The sequence below is a fragment of the Cannabis sativa genome, chromosome 3 (assembly GCF_029168945.1).
Source record: "Cannabis sativa cultivar Pink pepper isolate KNU-18-1 chromosome 3, ASM2916894v1, whole genome shotgun sequence".
Classification (NCBI taxonomy): domain Eukaryota; kingdom Viridiplantae; phylum Streptophyta; class Magnoliopsida; order Rosales; family Cannabaceae; genus Cannabis; species Cannabis sativa.
This window is the reverse complement of record NC_083603.1, coordinates 19,843,814-19,846,070: the sequence shown is the minus strand read 5'-3', so window position 1 is coordinate 19,846,070 and position 2,257 is coordinate 19,843,814. Positions and strand designations below refer to the sequence as shown.

Below are 2,257 nucleotides of genomic sequence, written 5' to 3'. Positions count from 1 at the left end.
CTCACTTGCGTGAGATACTACTTGATTGCGTACACTTGCGTAATAAACAAAATTTTCGTAACAAGTTTTTGGCGCCGTTGCCGGGGAATTGTTTAAAGATTAATATTACACAAATTATACTAACTTCTACTTTGGTATATTTTCTCTTGCTGATTTTTCTAACCTTTTTCTTGCAATATTTTCGTGATCCATTTCAGGAATCCTAAGTGTATGCGCCATCAAGGAAAAGCTGTCATATTACCAGTTGATCCTGAAATCGAGAAAACTTGTAGGAGAAACCGAAAGAACAAGAGGCAAGAAGGAGTTTCAGAAACTGCTGAAACTTCAGAAATCATGGCTGCTAATGTGAATGCTAATGCTGCGAACAATGGAGGTAATAACGATAATAATGGTGCCACCGTGGAAGATCAAGCTAATGGCCGCAGCTTGAGAGATTACATTCTCCCTACTCTGACGGGCTTGCAGTCATGTATCAGGCCACCGGCAGTGGATGCAAATAACTTTGAGATCAAACCTGCCATACTTCAAATGGTGCAGTCTTCAGTTCAGTTTGGTGGCCTCCCTTCTGAAGATCCTAACCTGCATCTCTCTAACTTCATGGAACTGTGTGAAACTTTTAAAGTTAATGGAGTTAGTGATGATGCCATTCGACAGAGACTGTTCCCATTCTCTCTCAGAGAACGAGCCAAGAGCTGGCTAAACTCCTTACCACCCAACTCTATTGCCACCTGGAATGATCTGGCAACGAAATTCTTGTCAAAGTTCTTCCCTCCAGCCAAGTCTGCAAAGCTGAGAGGAGAAATCAACAACTTCTGCCAACAAGACAATGAATCTCTCCATGAGGCTTGGGAGAGGTTTAAAGATCTGATCAGAAAGTGCACTCATCATGGTATAGAGAAGTGGATGCTGGTCCACAACTTTTACAATGGGTTGGTAGGAAACACTAGAACTCTAATAGATGCAGCAGCTGGAGGAGCCTTTATGAGAAAAAGTGCTAATGAGGCTTATGATCTATTGGAGGAGATGGCTCTAAACAATCAGCAGTGGCCAACTGAAAGGAGTTAATCAAAGAGGGTAGCTGGTGTGTTAGAGGTTGATGCCATCACAAAGTTGACAGCTCAGGTTGAGGCATTGACAAAGCTAATTGCAGGGCAAGCTAAACAAGCCCAAGTTGTTTGTGAGTTATGTGGAGGAAGTCACCACTTTTCAGAGTGTTAAGCAGATGTGGATGATTTGCCAATGGATGAAGCTAAAGCCATTGGAAATTTTTCACAGAATAACAACAACAATTATGGGTTCAACCAGGGTAATAACCGAAGAAATAGTGGGTTCTATCAGCAACGAAATCAGAACCAGAATCAGAACGAACAGTTTAATCAGCAACAAACCTCTGGTGGAAATTCTAGTTTGCAAACAGATTTATTGCTTCAATTCATGACTGAAACTAGATCTTCAATCAAAGACCTGTAGACACAGATGGGCCAACTAGCAACTCAAGTAGCAACTCGTCCTCAAGGGAATCTGCCTAGGACAACTGAATTAAACCCCAAAGAAAACTGCAAAGCAATTACCCTGAGAAGCGGTAAAAATTATGATGGTCCTGAAATGCCACAATTAGTGAATGGAGAAAAGGAGAACGAAGCTCAACCAATGTCAACCCCAACACCAACATCAGAGAAGGCTACTGACAGCCCAACACAACCACAACAGTCTCCACCAATTGTCAGTGATCACCATGTAAAAATACCCTATCCTCAAAGGCTTAGAAAGTCAAGCCTAGACAAGCAGTTCACCAAATTCTTAGAAGTCTTCAAAAGACTTCACATCAACATTCCCTTTGCTGAAGCTTTAGAGCAGATGCCAAGTTATGTGAAGTTTATGAAGGAAATTCTATCAAAGAAGAGAAAGATGGAGGATTATGAGACAGTGGCTCTAACTGAAGAGTGCATCGCCATTCTACAGAAGAAACTCCCTCCCAAACCCAGAGACCCAGGGAGTTTCACTATTCCTTGTACTATCGGGAGAATTGAAGGAATAAATGCACTTTGTGACTTGGGAGCCAGCATTAACTTGATGCCTCTATCAGTGTTTAAAAGATTGCAGCTGGGTGAAGCAAAGCCAACCACAGTAACTCTCCAATTGGCGGACCGATCACTAGCCCATCCTAGAGGAGTCATTGAGGTTGTGTTAGTTAAAGTCGACAAGTTCATCTTTCCAGCTGATTTCATCGTTTTGGATATGGAAGAAGATAGCAATG

The 2,257-nt window shown here is 42.0% G+C and overlaps 1 non-coding gene across 1 annotated transcript; it reads right to left on the bottom strand.

The window, feature by feature from the left end:
- Positions 1–786: 786 nt before the first annotated feature.
- LOC115715515 (small nucleolar RNA R71) lies at positions 787–893 on the bottom strand. The gene has a single exon (XR_004011383.2). It is a non-coding gene; the product is annotated as a small nucleolar RNA R71 (small nucleolar RNA).
- Positions 894–2,257: the final 1,364 nt, after the last annotated feature.